The sequence below is a fragment of the Bufo gargarizans genome, chromosome 8 (genome assembly GCF_014858855.1).
Source record: "Bufo gargarizans isolate SCDJY-AF-19 chromosome 8, ASM1485885v1, whole genome shotgun sequence".
Lineage (NCBI taxonomy): Eukaryota > Metazoa > Chordata > Amphibia > Anura > Bufonidae > Bufo > Bufo gargarizans.
The window spans coordinates 754,379-771,808 of record NC_058087.1 but is presented as its reverse complement, the minus strand read 5'-3'; the positions used below and the strand labels follow the sequence as shown (position 1 = coordinate 771,808).

General features: G+C 50.3%; 1 protein-coding gene across 1 annotated transcript in view; it reads right to left on the bottom strand.

Moving 5' to 3' along the window:
* GPR39 (G protein-coupled receptor 39) overlaps positions 1-17,430 on the bottom strand; it is a 165,816-nt gene that overhangs the window by 69,389 nt on the left and 78,997 nt on the right. The gene's annotated exons all lie outside the window — the stretch shown is intronic.

Genomic DNA, 17,430 nt, shown 5'->3' with positions numbered 1-17,430 from the left:
ACACACACACATGCTATATACACCACACACACACACTATATACCGCGCACACACACTATATACCGCACACTATATACCAGACACCCACACACTATATACCGCACACACATTATATACCGCACACTATATACCAGACACCCACACACTATATACCGCACACACATTATATACCGCACACTATATACCAGACACCCACACACTATATACCACACACACACACGCTATATACACCGCACACACACACTATATACCGCACACACACATGCTATATACCGCACACACACACACACTATATACCAATATACAGTTATAACGTGTATTTTGGTTTATGGAATATTGCTCTGTTTAAGTGTAATAGCTCGGCCTAAATCAGCCAGAACTGACAGCAGCCGGTAAATACATGTCAAATACATATAGGGTCCATTCACATGTCTGTAAAATGGGTCCGCATCCATTTCACAATTTAGCAGAACGTTTACAGACCCATTGATTTTCAATTCCAGTCCGAAAAATATGGCATTCACAGGATAAAGAAGTAATTGTCGGCCACTACAGGCCCCAAAAATTAGGCGTTTACCTGACAGCAAAGAACTTTGGATTCTGTGGATGGTGGTACATTAGGCATTCACAGGATAAATAAATGTCGGCCAGTACAGGCCCAAAAAATTTGGCATTCAACGGACATAAAAGGCCTGCAATTACCTAAGACAGGGACCATGAATTGTTATGGGTGGTGGCGGATATTTGTGGGCTGTCATGAGGAATTTGAATCAAACATGGTCAACTCATCACAGGCGTTGAATTCCTCTGAGATCCACGCCTCATTCAGTTTTAGAAATGTGAGGCAGTCCACACTATCGTGAGCTAGGCGAGTGCGCTCATCGGTCACGATCCCCCTACTGCGCTGAACGTCCTTTCGGACAGGACACTGGACAAGGGGCAAGCCAAAGGTTCCATGGCAAATTGTGCCACCTTTTGCCACAGGTCAAGCCTGCCCACCCAGTAGTCCAGGGGTTCATCACTTCTCAGAGCGTCCGCATCGGCCGTTAACCCAATGTAGTTGGACACCTTCGGTCTAGGCGATCCCTGAGGCTGGATCCATAGGGTGGCTGTCGATGGGTCGGCTGAAAGAATGATCTCATATCCGAAGTGACCAACACATCTTCAAACCGCCATCTTCTTGCAGGCACGGTAGAATTGGTACCCACAACTGTTTCTCTGTGAGTGGAAATTTCTCTGCCAGCGCCCGCAAAAGCAGAATGCAGCATCTCTCGAAGCAAGGCCTGGAAATGCTGCATTCTGACAGCCCTCTGTGATGGTGGTAACATTTCTGCCATTTTTTGTTTTTACCGGGGGTCTAAGTACGTTGCCACCCAGTACTGGTCCTTGCCCTTTATGCTTTTTATACGGGGGTCCCTCTTAAAAACACTGGAGCATGAAGGCCCCCATTTGCACTAAACTGGAAGCCGTAAAGTGGCCTGGCTCCTGCTCATCATCCAGGATAATGTCGTCCTCATTCTCCTCCCCCCAGCCATGGACAACACCAGGGATCCCAGAAAGGTTTAAAGCCTGCTCTTCTTGCTCCTTCTCCCCTCAAGCACATCCTCCTCTGACTCCTCTTCAGACTCCTGTTGACTTGTCTCAGATGGAGTAGCCTCCCCTGTTAAATCATCCAGCATTGCGACTTCCTCGTCTTCCTGGTCCTTGACGGCTTGATCAATGACACAACGCAATGCACGCTCCAGAAAGAAGGCTTAAGGTACGATGTCACTGATGGCGCCCTGGCTGCAACTGACCAGTTTGGTGATCTCATCAAATGGCCGCAGAAGTCTGCATGTGTCACGCATAAGCAGCCACTGGCGTTGTGGAAAAAAAAACAAGCTCCCCAGAACCTGTCCTGCCGCAGAGTTCGTACAGGTAGTCGTTAACTGCACATTTCTCTTGGAGCAGCCTATCAAACATATACAAGGTTAAGTTCCATCACGTCGAGCAGTCACAAATAAGACATCTGACGGGCAGGTGGTGTCACCGCTGAATGTCAGCAAGGCGAGCCATGGCCATGTAAGATCTTCTAAAAATGGCCCGAGATTTTCCTGGCCTGCCGCGAGACATCCTGGACCCCAGGGTATTTGACAACGAATAGCTGCACGACCAAGTTCAGGACGTGTGCCATGCACAATACATCTCAATTGGATGTCCTATACCACCTGATGGATGGGTCATGGGTCAAAGTTCTTCACAATGTAAAAGAATATGACAGACGCGAATATAGCCATATGTTTGGCAAACCGTTCGGGCTTTGTCAGCCACAAAGCAGGCTACAGACTTGGCTGAAAGCCGGAATATGAGATTATGAGGCTGGTTTACCGACAGGGACAGAGGCTCCCCTGAGAGACGACATGTGAGGGAGAAGGAGAAACCCCTTACACAGGAGTGCGGCTGAAGACAGGGTAAATGTCTGATTATTGTAAACCCTGAGAGATGACGTGTGAGGGAGAAGGAGACTCCCCTTACACAGGAGTGCGGCTGAAGACAGGGTAAATGTCTGATTATTGTAAACCCTGAGAGACCACGTGTGAGGGAGAGGGAGACTCCCCTTACACAGGAGTGCGGCTGAAGACAGGGTGAATGTCTGATTATTGTAAACCCTGAGAGACGACGTGTGAGGGAGAAGGAGACTCCCCTTACACAGGAGTGCGGCTGAAGACAGGGTGAATGTCTGATTATTGTAAACCCTGAGAGACGACGTGTGAGGGAGAAGGAGACTCCCCTTACACAGGAATGCGGCTGAAGACAGGGTAAATGTCTGATTATTGTAAACCCTGAGAGACGACGTGTGAGGGAGAGGGAGACTCCCCTTACACAGGAGTGCGGCTGAAGACAGGGTAAATGTCTGATTATTGTAAACCCTGAGAGACGACGTGTGAGGGAGAGGGAGACTCCCCTTATACAGGAGTGCGGCTAAAGACAGGGTAAATGTCTGATTATTGTAAACCCTGAGAGACGACGTGTGAGGGAGAGGGAGACTCCCCTTATACAGGAGTGCGGCTAAAGACAGGGTAAATGTCTGATTATTGTAAACCCTGAGAGACGACGTGTGAGGGAGAGGGAGACTCCTCTTACACAGGAGTGCGGCTGAAGACAGGGTAAATGTCTGATTATTGTAAACCCTGAGAGACGACGTGTGAGGGAGAAGGAGACTCCCCTTACACAGGAGTGCGGCTGAAGACAGGGTAAATGTCTGATTATTGTAAACCCTGAGAGACGACGTGTGAGGGAGAAGGAGACTCCCCTTACACAGGAGTGCGGCTGAAGACAGGGTAAATGTCTGATTATTGTAAACCCTGAGAGACGACGTGTGAGGGAGAGGGAGACTCCCCTTACACAGGAGTGCGGCTGAAGACAGGGTAAATGTCTGATTATTGTAAACCCTGAGAGGACGACGTGTGAGGGAGAAGGAGACTCCCCTTACACAGGAGTGCGGCTGAAGACAGGGTAAATGTCTGATTATTGTAAACCCTGAGAGACGACGTGTGAGGGAGAGGGAGACTCCCCTTACACAGGAGTGCGGCTGAAGACAGGGTAAATGTCTGATTATTGTAAACCCTGAGAGACGACGTGTGAGGGAGAGGGAGACTCCCCTTACACAGGAGTGCGGCTGAAGACAGGGTAAATGTCTGATTATTGTAAACCCTGAGAGACGACGTGTGAGGGAGAGGGAGACTCCCCTTACACAGGAGTGCGGCTGAAGACAGGGTAAATGTCTGATTATTGTAAACCCTGAGAGACGACGTGTGAGGGAGAGGGAGACTCCCCTTACACAGGAGTGCGGCTGAAGACAGGGTAAATGTCTGATTATTGTAAACCCTGAGAGACGACGTGTGAGGGAGAGGGAGACTCCCCTTACACAGGAGTGCGGCTGAAGACAGGGTAAATGTCTGATTATTGTAAACCCTGAGAGACGACGTGTGAGGGAGAAGGAGACTCCCCTTACACAGGAGTGCGGCTGAAGACAGGGTAAATGTCTGATTATTGTAAACCCTGAGAGACCACGTGTGAGGGAGAGGGAGACTCCCCTTATACAGGAGTGCGGCTGAAGACAGGGTAAATGTCTGATTATTGTAAACCCTGAGAGACGACGTGTGAGGGAGAAGGAGACTCCCCTTACACAGGAGTGCGGCTGAAGACAGGGTGAATGTCTGATTATTGTAAACCCTGAGAGACCACGTGTGAGGAGAGAAGGAGACTCCCCTTACACAGGAGTGCGGCTGAAGACAGGGTAAATGTCTGATTATTGTAAACCCTGAGAGACTACGTGTGAGGGAGAAGGAGACTCCCCTTACACAGGAGTGCGGCTGAAGACAGGGTAAATGTCTGATTATTGTAAACCCTGAGAGACGACGTGTGAGGGAGAGGGAGACTCCCCTTACACAGGAGTGCGGCTGAAGACAGGGTAAATGTCTGATTATTGTAAACCCTGAGAGACGACGTGTGAGGAGAAGGAGACTCCCCTTACACAGGAGTGCGGCTGAAGACAGGGTAATGTCTGATTATTGTAAACCCTGAGAGACGACGTGTGAGGGAGAGGGAGACTCCCCTTACACAGGAGTGCGGCTGAAGACAGGGTAAATGTCTGATTATTGTAAACCCTGAGAGACGACGTGTGAGGGAGAGGGAGACTCCCCTTACACAGGAGTGCGGCTGAAGACAGGGTAAATGTCTGATTATTGTAAACCCTGAGAGACGACGTGTGAGGGAGAGGGAGACTCCCCTTACACAGGAGTGCGGCTGAAGACAGGGTAAATGTCTGATTATTGTAAACCCTGAGAGACGACGTGTGAGGGAGAGGGAGACTCCCCTTACACAGGAGTGCGGCTGAAGACAGGGTGAATGTCTGATTATTGTAAACCCTGAGAGACGACGTGTGAGGGAGAAGGAGACTCCCCTTACACAGGAGTGCGGCTGAAGACAGGGTAAATGTCTGATTATTGTAAACCCTGAGAGACGACGTGTGAGGGAGAGGGAGACTCCCCTTACACAGGAGTGCGGCTGAAGACAGGGTAAATGTCTGATTATTGTAAACCCTGAGAGACGACGTGTGAGGGAGAAGGGAGACTCCCCTTACACAGGAGTGCGGCTGAAGACAGGGTAAATGTCTGATTATTGTAAACCCTGAGAGACGACGTGTGAGGGAGAAGGAGACTCCCCTTACACAGGAGTGCGGCTGAAGACAGGGTAAATGTCTGATTATTGTAAACCCTGAGAGACGACGTGTGAGGGAGAAGGAGACTCCCCTTACACAGGAGTGCGGCTGAAGACAGGGTAAATGTCTGATTATTGTAAACCCTGAGAGACGACGTGTGAGGGAGAAGGAGACTCCCCTTACACAGGAGTGCGGCTGAAGACAGGGTAAATGTCTGATTATTGTAAACCCTGAGAGACGACGTGTGAGGGAGAGGGAGACTCCCCTTACACAGGAGTGCGGCTGAAGACAGGGTAAATGTCTGATTATTGTAAACCCTGAGAGACGACGTGTGAGGGAGAAGGAGACTCCCCTTACACAGGAGTGCGGCTGAAGACAGGGTAAATGTCTGATTATTGTAAACCCTGAGAGACGACGTGTGAGGGAGAAGGAGACTCCCCTTACACAGGAGTGCGGCTGAAGACAGGGTAAATGTCTGATTATTGTAAACCCTGAGAGACGACGTGTGAGGGAGAGGGAGACTCCCCTTACACAGGAGTGCGGCTGAAGACAGGGTAAATGTCTGATTATTGTAAACCCTGAGAGACGACGTGTGAGGGAGAAGGAGACTCCCCTTACACAGGAGTGCGGCTGAAGACAGGGTAAATGTCTGATTATTGTAAACCCTGAGAGACGACGTGTGAGGGAGAGGGAGACTCCCCTTACACAGGAGTGCGGCTGAAGACAGGGTAAATGTCTGATTATTGTAAACCCTGAGAGACGACGTGTGAGGGAGAAGGAGACTCCCCTTACACAGGAGTGCGGCTGAAGACAGGGTAAATGTCTGATTATTGTAAACCCTGAGAGACGACGTGTGAGGGAGAGGGAGACTCCCCTTACACAGGAGTGCGGCTGAAGACAGGGTAAATGTCTGATTATTGTAAACCCTGAGAGACGACGTGTGAGGGAGAAGGAGACTCCCCTTACACAGGAGTGCGGCTGAAGACAGGGTAAATGTCTGATTATTGTAAACCCTGAGAGACCACGTGTGAGGGAGAAGGAGACTCCCCTTACACAGGAGTGCGGCTGAAGACAGGGTAAATGTCTGATTATTGTAAACCCTGAGAGACGACGTGTGAGGGAGAGGGAGACTCCCCTTACACAGGAGTGCGGCTGAAGACAGGGTAAATGTCTGATTATTGTAAACCCTGAGAGACGACGTGTGAGGGAGAGGGAGACTCCCCTTACACAGGAGTGCGGCTGAAGACAGGGTAAATGTCTGATTATTGTAAACCCTGAGAGACGACGTGTGAGGGAGAGGGAGACTCCCCTTACACAGGAGTGCGGCTGAAGACAGGGTAAATGTCTGATTATTGTAAACCCTGAGAGACGACGTGTGAGGGAGAAGGGAGACTCCCCTTACACAGGAGTGCGGCTGAAGACAGGGTAAATGTCTGATTATTGTAAACCCTGAGAGACGACGTGTGAGGGAGAAGGAGACTCCCCTTACACAGGAGTGCGGCTGAAGACAGGGTAAATGTCTGATTATTGTAAACCCTGAGAGACGACGTGTGAGGGAGAGGGAGACTCCCCTTACACAGGAGTGCGGCTGAAGACAGGGTAAATGTCTGATTATTGTAAACCCTGAGAGACGACGTGTGAGGGAGAGGGAGACTCCCCTTACACAGGAGTGCGGCTGAAGACAGGGTAAATGTCTGATTATTGTAAACCCTGAGAGACGACGTGTGAGGGAGAGGGAGACTCCCCTTACACAGGAGTGCGGCTGAAGACAGGGTAAATGTCTGATTATTGTAAACCCTGAGAGACGACGTGTGAGGGAGAGGGAGACTCCCCTTACACAGGAGTGCGGCTGAAGACAGGGTAAATGTCTGATTATTGTAAACCCTGAGAGACGACGTGTGAGGGAGAGGGAGACTCCCCTTACACAGGAGTGCGGCTGAAGACAGGGTAAATGTCTGATTATTGTAAACCCTGAGAGACGACGTGTGAGGGAGAGGGAGACTCCCCTTACACAGGAGTGCGGCTGAAGACAGGGTGAATGTCTGATTATTGTAAACCCTGAGAGACGACGTGTGAGGGAGAAGGAGACTCCCCTTACACAGGAGTGCGGCTGAAGACAGGGTAAATGTCTGATTATTGTAAACCCTGAGAGACGACGTGTGAGGGAGAAGGAGACTCCCCTTACACAGGAGTGCGGCTGAAGACAGGGTAAATGTCTGATTATTGTAAACCCTGAGAGACGACGTGTGAGGGAGAAGGAGACTCCCCTTACACAGGAGTGCGGCTGAAGACAGGGTAAATGTCTGATTATTGTAAACCCTGAGAGACGACGTGTGAGGGAGAGGGAGACTCCCCTTACACAGGAGTGCGGCTGAAGACAGGGTAAATGTCTGATTATTGTAAACCCTGAGAGACGACGTGTGAGGGAGAGGAGACTCCCCTTACACAGGAGTGCGGCTGAAGACAGGGTAAATGTCTGATTATTGTAAACCCTGAGAGACGACGTGTGAGGGAGAAGGAGACTCCCCTTACACAGGAGTGCGGCTGAAGACAGGGTAATGTCTGATTATTGTAAACCCTGAGAGACGACGTGTGAGGGAGAAGGAGACTCCCCTTACACAGGAGTGCGGCTGAAGACAGGGTAAATGTCTGATTATTGTAAACCCTGAGAGACGACGTGTGAGGGAGAGGGAGACTCCCCTTACACAGGAGTGCGGCTGAAGACAGGGTAAATGTCTGATTATTGTAAACCCTGAGAGACGACGTGTGAGGGAGAGGGAGACTCCCCTTACACAGGAGTGCGGCTGAAGACAGGGTAAATGTCTGATTATTGTAAACCCTGAGAGACGACGTGTGAGGGAGAAGGAGACTCCCCTTACACAGGAGTGCGGCTGAAGACAGGGTAAATGTCTGATTATTGTAAACCCTGAGAGACGACGTGTGAGGGAGAAGGAGACTCCCCTTACACAGGAGTGCGGCTGAAGACAGGGTAAATGTCTGATTATTGTAAACCCTGAGAGACGACGTGTGAGGGAGAGGGAGACTCCCCTTACACAGGAGTGCGGCTGAAGACAGGGTAAATGTCTGATTATTGTAAACCCTGAGAGACGACGTGTGAGGGAGAAGGAGACTCCCCTTACACAGGAGTGCGGCTGAAGACAGGGTAAATGTCTGATTATTGTAAACCCTGAGAGACGACGTGTGAGGGAGAGGGAGACTCCCCTTACACAGGAGTGCGGCTGAAGACAGGGTAAATGTCTGATTATTGTAAACCCTGAGAGACGACGTGTGAGGGAGAAGGAGACTCCCCTTACACAGGAGTGCGGCTGAAGACAGGGTAAATGTCTGATTATTGTAAACCCTGAGAGACGACGTGTGAGGGAGAGGGAGACTCCCCTTACACAGGAGTGCGGCTGAAGACAGGGTAAATGTCTGATTATTGTAAACCCTGAGAGACGACGTGTGAGGGAGAAGGAGACTCCCCTTACACAGGAGTGCGGCTGAAGACAGGGTAAATGTCTGATTATTGTAAACCCTGAGAGACGACGTGTGAGGGAGAGGGAGACTCCCCTTACACAGGAGTGCGGCTGAAGACAGGGTAAATGTCTGATTATTGTAAACCCTGAGAGACGACGTGTGAGGGAGAAGGAGACTCCCCTTACACAGGAGTGCGGCTGAAGACAGGGTAAATGTCTGATTATTGTAAACCCTGAGAGACGACGTGTGAGGGAGAGGAGACTCCCCTTACACAGGAGTGCGGCTGAAGACAGGGTAAATGTCTGATTATTGTAAACCCTGAGAGACGACGTGTGAGGGAGAAGGAGACTCCCCTTACACAGGAGTGCGGCTGAAGACAGGGTAAATGTCTGATTATTGTAAACCCTGAGAGACGACGTGTGAGGGAGAGGGAGACTCCCCTTACACAGGAGTGCGGCTGAAGACAGGGTAAATGTCTGATTATTGTAAACCCTGAGAGACGACGTGTGAGGGAGAAGGAGACTCCCCTTACACAGGAGTGCGGCTGAAGACAGGGTAAATGTCTGATTATTGTAAACCCTGAGAGACGACGTGTGAGGGAGAGGGAGACTCCCCTTACACAGGAGTGCGGCTGAAGACAGGGTAAATGTCTGATTATTGTAAACCCTGAGAGACGACGTGTGAGGGAGAAGGAGACTCCCCTTACACAGGAGTGCGGCTGAAGACAGGGTAAATGTCTGATTATTGTAAACCCTGAGAGACGACGTGTGAGGGAGAAGGAGACTCCCCTTACACAGGAGTGCGGCTGAAGACAGGGTAAATGTCTGATTATTGTAAACCCTGAGAGACGACGTGTGAGGGAGAGGAGACTCCCCTTACACAGGAGTGCGGCTGAAGACAGGGTAAATGTCTGATTATTGTAAACCCTGAGAGACGACGTGTGAGGGAGAAGGAGACTCCCCTTACACAGGAGTGCGGCTGAAGACAGGGTGAATGTCTGATTATTGTAAACCCTGAGAGACGACGTGTGAGGGAGAAGGAGACTCCCCTTACACAGGAGTGCGGCTGAAGACAGGGTAAATGTCTGATTATTGTAAACCCTGAGAGACGACGTGTGAGGGAGAAGGGAGACTCCCCTTACACAGGAGTGCGGCTGAAGACAGGGTAAATGTCTGATTATTGTAAACCCTGAGAGACGACGTGTGAGGGAGAAGGAGACTCCCCTTACACAGGAGTGCGGCTGAAGACAGGGTAAATGTCTGATTATTGTAAACCCTGAGAGACGACGTGTGAGGGAGAAGGAGACTCCCCTTACACAGGAGTGCGGCTGAAGACAGGGTAATGTCTGATTATTGTAAACCCTGAGAGACGACGTGTGAGGGAGAAGGGAGACTCCCCTTACACAGGAGTGCGGCTGAAGACAGGGTAAATGTCTGATTATTGTAAACCCTGAGAGACGACGTGTGAGGGAGAGGGAGACTCCCCTTACACAGGAGTGCGGCTGAAGACAGGGTAAATGTCTGATTATTGTAAACCCTGAGAGACGACGTGTGAGGGAGAAGGAGACTCCCCTTACACAGGAGTGCGGCTGAAGACAGGGTAAATGTCTGATTATTGTAAACCCTGAGAGACGACGTGTGAGGGAGAGGGAGACTCCCCTTACACAGGAGTGCGGCTGAAGACAGGGTAAATGTCTGATTATTGTAAACCCTGAGAGACGACGTGTGAGGGAGAAGGAGACTCCCCTTACACAGGAGTGCGGCTGAAGACAGGGTAAATGTCTGATTATTGTAAACCCTGAGAGACTACGTGTGAGGGAGAAGGAGACTCCCCTTACACAGGAGTGCGGCTGAAGACAGGGTAATGTCTGATTATTGTAAACCCTGAGAGACGACGTGTGAGGGAGAAGGAGACTCCCCTTACACAGGAGTGCGGCTGAAGACAGGGTAAATGTCTGATTATTGTAAACCCTGAGAGACCACGTGTGAGGGAGAGGAGACTCCCCTTACACAGGAGTGCGGCTGAAGACAGGGTAAATGTCTGATTATTGTAAACCCTGAGAGACGACGTGTGAGGGAGAGGGAGACTCCCCTTACACAGGAGTGCGGCTGAAGACAGGGTAAATGTCTGATTATTGTAAACCCTGAGAGACCACGTGTGAGGGAGAAGGAGACTCCCCTTACACAGGAGTGCGGCTGAAGACAGGGTAAATGTCTGATTATTGTAAACCCTGAGAGACGACGTGTGAGGGAGAAGGAGACTCCCCTTACACAGGAGTGCGGCTGAAGACAGGGTAAATGTCTGATTATTGTAAACCCTGAGAGACGACGTGTGAGGGAGAGGGAGACTCCCCTTACACAGGAGTGCGGCTGAAGACAGGGTAAATGTCTGATTATTGTAAACCCTGAGAGACGACGTGTGAGGGAGAGGGAGACTCCCCTTACACAGGAGTGCGGCTGAAGACAGGGTAAATGTCTGATTATTGTAAACCCTGAGAGACGACGTGTGAGGGAGAAGGAGACTCCCCTTACACAGGAGTGCGGCTGAAGACAGGGTGAATGTCTGATTATTGTAAACCCTGAGAGACGACGTGTGAGGGAGAAGGAGACTCCCCTTACACAGGAGTGCGGCTGAAGACAGGGTAATGTCTGATTATTGTAAACCCTGAGAGACGACGTGTGAGGGAGAAGGAGACTCCCCTTACACAGGAGTGCGGCTGAAGACAGGGTAAATGTCTGATTATTGTAAACCCTGAGAGACTACGTGTGAGGGAGAAGGAGACTCCCCTTACACAGGAGTGCGGCTGAAGACAGGGTAAATGTCTGATTATTGTAAACCCTGAGAGACCACGTGTGAGGGAGAGGGAGACTCCCCTTACACAGGAGTGCGGCTGAAGACAGGGTAAATGTCTGATTATTGTAAACCCTGAGAGACTACGTGTGAGGGAGAAGGAGACTCCCCTTACACAGGAGTGCGGCTGAAGACAGGGTAAATGTCTGATTATTGTAAACCCTGAGAGACGACGTGTGAGGGAGAAGGAGACTCCCCTTACACAGGAGTGCGGCTGAAGACAGGGTAAATGTCTGATTATTGTAAACCCTGAGAGACCACGTGTGAGGAAGAAGGAGACTCCCCTTACACAGGAGTGCGGCTGAAGACAGGGTAAATGTCTGATTATTGTAAACCCTGAGAGACTACGTGTGAGGAAGAAGGAGACTCCCCTTACACAGGAGTGCGGCTGAAGACAGGGTAAATGTCTGATTATTGTAAACCCTGAGAGACGACGTGTGAGGGAGAGGGAGACTCCCCTTACACAGGAGTGCGGCTGAAGACAGGGTAAATGTCTGATTATTGTAAACCCTGAGAGACAGCGTGTGAGGGAGAGGGAGACTCCCCTTACACAGGAGTGCGGCTGAAGACAGGGTGAATGTCTGATTATTGTAAACCCTGAGAGACAACGTGTGAGGGAGAGGGAGACTCCCCTTACACAGGAGTGCGGCTGAAGACAGGGTAAATGTCTGATTATTGTAAACCCTGGGAGACGACGTGTGAGGGAGAAGGAGACTCCCCTTATACAGGAGTGCGGCTGAAGACAGGGTAAATGTCTGATTATTGTAAACCCTGAGAGACGACGTGTGAGGGAGAAGGAGACTCCCCTTACACAGGAGTGCGGCTGAAGACAGGGTAAATGTCTGATTATTGTAAACCCTGAGAGACGACGTGTGATGGAGAGGGAGACTCCCCTTACACAGGAGTGCGGCTGAAGACAGGGTGAATGTCTGATTATTGTAAACCCTGAGAGACTACGTGTGACTGAGAGGGAGACTCCCCTTACACAGGCATGTGGGTGAAGACAATGTAAATGCCTGATTATTGAGAACCATGAGAGACTATGGGCCAGATTTATCATTAGCTCGGGTCAGAATAATGGAGTGAAAAAGTCCCAAACACTAAAACTGCGCACAAAGTGCTCTGCACTATGCTCGCCAGTTTTCTGAAAGTGGGCGTATTTTCTTATGTAAATGAATCTCTAGACAGATTTACTATTGGGACTATTTAAAAAGTCGCAAAAAAGTCGCAATTTCACTCCAGTGAGGACCATGCTTATATTATGAGACTTTTTAATAGAATATGCGATTTTTTCATAAAAACGTGCGACTTTTTCGTAAAGCTGCTTACTGACGGATAAACTGCTACCGTCAAACCACATTTATTACAGTCTTAAAGGGCCGATCATAAATCTGACTTGGCTAAAACTGACTTTAGCCATATGTTAAAGTGGAGTGAGCTGTCAGACTCATGATAAATCTGGCCCTATGTGTGACGGTCTGAATATGAGTTACCGTCTGTCATTCCCTTATTCCCATGAAATAATATCACCAAGAATCCACAGAGTAAAATATTGCTGGTGTCGCAGAATAATCCACACAGGAGCCAAAGCTTCATGCTGGAACAAAAAACGTTTAATGGAAAGCAAGGGCATTCAATTTATACAGCATCAAACTCCTCCTCTGAGCCAGCGAGACAATGGAGCTTTGGAAACTCAATTTACAAAACAGGGGCTTGGACACATGGCTTACAAGCAATCACTGTGTCTTTTCCAAGACAATGGCCAAAGTGTTATCTCGTGTATTTTCATTAAGTAGATCAGCCTTGTGGTTAGAAGCAGACGGAGTGTCTGGAAGTTTGTGTACACATGTCCTTGATACACAAAGATGTCTATGTCCATTGTTAGGAGTAGGTATCCATGGGGCTTAAGTATCAGGGAGGTAAAATAACTAAACGGATACTGAGGAGTTCTTCACAGTATGTGTGAGGATGAAGGAGACTCCCCATACACAGGAGTGCGGCTGAAGACAGGGTAAATGTCTGATTATTGTAAACCCTGAGAGACGATGTGTGAGGGACAGGGAGACTCCCCTTACACAGGAGTGCGGCTGAAGACAGGGTAAATGTCTGATTATTGTAAACCCTGAGAGACGATGTGTGAGGGACAGGGAGACTCCCCTTACACAGGAGTGCGGCTGAAGACAGGGTAAATGTCTGATTATTGTAAACCCTGAGAGACGATGTGTGAGGGACAGGGAGACTCCCCTTACACAGGAGTGCGGCTGAAGACAGAGTAAATGTCTGATTATTGTAAACCCTGAGAGACTACGTGTGAGGGAGAGGGAGACTCCCCTTATACAGGAGTGCGGCTGAAGACAGGGTAAATGTCTGATTATTATAAACCCTGAGAGACGACGTGTGAGGGAGGGGGAGACTCCCCTTACACAGGAGTGCGGCTGAAGACAGGGTAAATGTCTGATTATTGTAAACCCTGAGAGACGACGTGTGAGGGAGAAGGAGACTCCCCTTACACAGGAGTGCGGCTGAAGACAGGGTGAATGTCTGATTATTGTAAACCCTGAGAGACGACGTGTGAGGGAGAGGGAGACTCCCCTTACACAGGAGTGCGGCTGAAGACAGGGTAAATGTCTGATTATTGTAAACCCTGAGAGACGACGAGTGAGGGAGAAGGAGACTCCCCTTATACAGGAGTGCGGCTGAAGACAGGGTGAATGTCTGATTATTGTAAACCCTGAGAGACGACGTGTGAGGGAGAGGGAGACTCCCCTTACACAGGAGTGCGGCTGAAGACAGGGTAAATGTCTGATTATTGTAAACCCTGAGAGACGACGTGTGAGGGAGAAGGAGACTCCTCTTACACAGGAGTGCGGCTGAAGACAGGGTAAATGTCTGATTATTGTAAACCCTGAGAGACGACGTGTGAGGGAGAAGGAGACTCCCCTTACACAGGAGTGCGGCTGAAGACAGGGTAAATGTCTGATTATTGTAAACTCTGAGAGACGACGTGTGAGGGAGAGGGAGACTCCCCTTACACAGGAGTGCGGCTGAAGACAGGGTAAATGTCTAATTATTGTAAACCCTGAGAGACTACGTGTGAGGGAGAAGGAGACTCCCCTTATACAGGAGTGCGGCTGAAGACAGGGTGTATGTCTGATTATTGTAAACCCTGAGAGACGACGTGTGAGGGAGAAGGAGACTCCCCTTACACAGGAGTGCGGCTGAAGACAGGGTGAATGTCTGATTATTGTAAACCCTGAGAGACTACATGTGAGGGAGAAGGAGACTCCCCTTACACAGGAGTGCGGCTGAAGACAGGGTAAATGTCTGATTATTGTAAACCCTGAGAGACGACGTGTGAGGAGAGGGAGACTCCCCTTATACAGGAGTGCGGCTGAAGACAGGGTAAATGTCTGATTATTGTAAACCCTGAGAGACGACGTGTGAGGGAGAGGGAGACTCCCCTTACACAGGAGAGCGGCTGAAGACAGGGTAAATGTCTGATTATTGTAAACCCTGAGAGACGACGTGTGAGGGAGAGGGAGACTCCCCTTACACAGGAGTGCGGCTGAAGACAGGGTAAATGTCTGATTATTGTAAACCCTGAGAGACGACGTGTGAGGGAGAGGGAGACTCCCCTTACACTGGAGTGCGGCTGAAGACAGGGTAAATGTCTGATTATTGTAAACCCTGAGAGACGACGTGTGAGAGGGAGAAGGAGACTACCCTTACACAGGAGTGCGGCTGAAGACAGGGTGAATGTCTGATTATTGTAAACCCTGAGAGACGACGTGTGAGGGAGAGGGAGACTCCCCTTACACAGGAGTGCGGCTGAATACAGGGTAAATGTCTGATTATTGTAAACCCTGAGAGACGACATGTGAGGGAAAAGGAGACTCCCCTTACTCAGGAGTGCGGCTGAAGACAGGGTGAATGTCTGATTATTGTAAACCCTGAGAGACGACGTGTGAGGGAGAGGGAGACTCCCCTTACACAGGAGTGCGGCTGAAGACAGGGTAAATGTCTGATTATTGTAAACCCTGAGAGACGACGTGTGAGGGAGAAGGAGACTCCCCTTACACAGGAGTGCGGCTGAAGACAGGGTAAATGTCAGATTATTGTAAACCTTGAGAGACGACGTGTGAGGGAGAGGGAGACTCCCCTTTCACAGGAGTGCGGCTGAAGACAGGGTAAATGTCTGTGTAACGGCACCGTTTCTGCAGACAAGGGGTTAAAATCCGTTTAGGCGATATGCCCCTTTCCAAGAGACAGGCACAGCTACTGCAGAACACCAACCTCCCGAACTGGATACAAAATAGCACTCCAAACTGGAACCTCGCAAGTAGCTGTCAGCAGGCGAACAGGAAAAGCATTCAGTCAGCTTACACTCCTGGCAATCAGTCTCCAACAGCATACAGGGAATCCCCCCAATAACGAGACAAGGCTCCGTGATCAGGGTCAAACAGTGGTCTGATCTGCTGGCACACCCAGCCTGGTTTTTATTAGTTTTGCAAATACAGAACAGATACAACATATCCCCACAATGCATCATGGTTTCCTCCTCTCTGCCTGGGAGACGACCGAAGACAATCCAATTATCTCTCAGGACAAAGGGGAGATCACCAATACACATGTGGAGACAACAGGACAGGAATCACCACCCAAACACACAATGGCACACCCCCACAGCAAACACAGACATTTAACATATCCCCAGATAGCTCAAGTCTGAGTGCATATCATTAGGTGAATGGCACTCAGAATACACGAATACAATACTATTAGCTATCTGGGTGCCCTCACATAACATACAATGTAACCGAACGCATAATAACATAAAATACAATTCTACAGACAGATATAAGCTGTGCGGCCGGTCTGTCTTCTCCTTTACAGTTACTATGGGCCATAATCCTGAGGCAGGAGGCTTTTAAACAGCCCTCTCCAAAACCCAGTGGCGAGGTTGGTTTCGCCACACATCTCCCCCCCCCCCAGGGAAGACTAACCAGATACCTGACCTCACGCCGGTCGGTACCTGAGTTAGTCTGGTAGCCCACCCACAACCCAATACTGGACCTGCTGAATTTTGTAGCCTGTCTCTGTCCAGTGAATCCACCAACATTATATTTGTAGCTGGTACTCCCGGTCTCTGAGTTGCTCCCTGGCTTGGAGTGGAGGTTGCTTTGTGGGCAGGGATCAGCGGGACTCTGCCCTGGTACCAGCGCTACCACGGAAGAAGCCTGTTTGGAGTCTGGTTGTTGGAGGGGGAAACCGACTGTCTCCCCTTTGGCTGAACTGCCCTGTTGCTGGGGGACAGGAACAACTGTCTCTACCCCCTGTGCTGTAAGTGCAGAGACCACGGTCCCATCTGCACAGTTGTGGGGCTTACTGTCTCCCCCTGGTGCGTTAAGCTGCCGCTGGGGAGAGGGGGTAACGAGCTCCTCTCCCATACATACTTCCAGCCGCTGGGGAGGGCGACCGACCGCCTCCGCTCCCAATACAGTGTCCTGCTGCTGGGGAAAGGAGACTGGGCTCTCTATTCCCTGTAGGACACTCTGCCGCTGGGGGACAGGACCGACTGTCTCTGCCCCCTGTAACTCCGTCTGCCGCTGGGGAATGGAGACTCGGCTCCCAATTCCCAAAAAATCATGCTGCTGCTGGGGGGCAGGAACAACTACCTCTGCCCCCTGTAACTCAGCCTGCCGCTGGGGAGGGAGGCCGTTGCTCTCCTCTCCCTGCATTTCACACTGCCTTCCCGGCATATCACTCTTCTGCTGGGGGGCAGGAACAACTACCTCTGCCCCCTGTAACTCAGCCTGCCGCTGGGGAATGGAGACTAGGCTCCCAATTCCCTGCAGGACCGGTGGAGAGACCTCGGTCCCATCTCCACCGGCCACCTGGGG